We start from the raw sequence: 953 nt of genomic DNA, 5'->3' as shown, positions 1-953 counted from the left end.
TTAGAAATGTCACTTTTATGCGATCGAAGTTAAACAGTTTTAGTTCTGTTGGCCAGTGCCTTTATAAAAGTGTGACACAACATTGTGCTTTTACCCTGCTATATAGAATGTTAGATATGCTAGAAAAAGGTGTAAGGAAAAGATGATAACTTACAAATTCATCTATTTGAAAATCTATATAGTGTGGGTCATTATTGATCTTGTATTTTAATGCTTCAAGAACATGAGTTCTACTTACATTGAAGTTATATTTTTATTTATTGTCATTTTTAACAATTATGATGTCCATTTTTTCTATATGCCTAGGTAAGTACTTTGCAAGATCAAACACATCTTATGGAAGACAAAGATTATGACCATCGTATTTCAACTAACCTCTTTTGTATAGGTTACTTGAAGGATTAGATTAACCCTTTCTATTAACATCAATTCAATTTGAGTGAATTTGTGTAAACAAATAGGTTGATGAATAGGGTCCATGATATTCTATTGCAAGAAATGATTGTAGTTTTTTTCAAGAGCATATTTAGCAAGTAGGGATTCCATTTTGTTCTCTAATTTTGATTCCTAGTACCTTTCTATGCAAACTAAACATCTTGTCATGTTTGATCTAGATAGTCTAGCTTGGATGAAAGGCTCTTTGAGGCATGTTGCAATTATTTAAAACAATTTTAAAACAATGAACAAAAGTAGATGGTGATGTTTTTGCATTTAATTGCAATAGAGATAGGGATGTCTGTATATGATGAGGGTGATTGAATGGAAACAATATAGATGTGGAAGCACTATAAACTAGTGAATATTGGGCATTCTTCCTTTAATTAACTACTTTTTTGCATGTTATTCAATACATTGTAATTGATTTCTATGGGATTTATTTCATTCATCTCTTTCATGTTCTAAGTCCATTATATAAGTACTTGGCATTCAAAATGAGAATGAATGATCTATGT

The sequence above is a fragment of the Cryptomeria japonica genome, chromosome 1, assembly GCF_030272615.1.
Source record: "Cryptomeria japonica chromosome 1, Sugi_1.0, whole genome shotgun sequence".
NCBI lineage: Eukaryota > Viridiplantae > Streptophyta > Pinopsida > Cupressales > Cupressaceae > Cryptomeria > Cryptomeria japonica.
The sequence above is the reverse complement of the archived record's forward strand: the minus strand, read 5'-3'. Positions refer to the sequence as shown.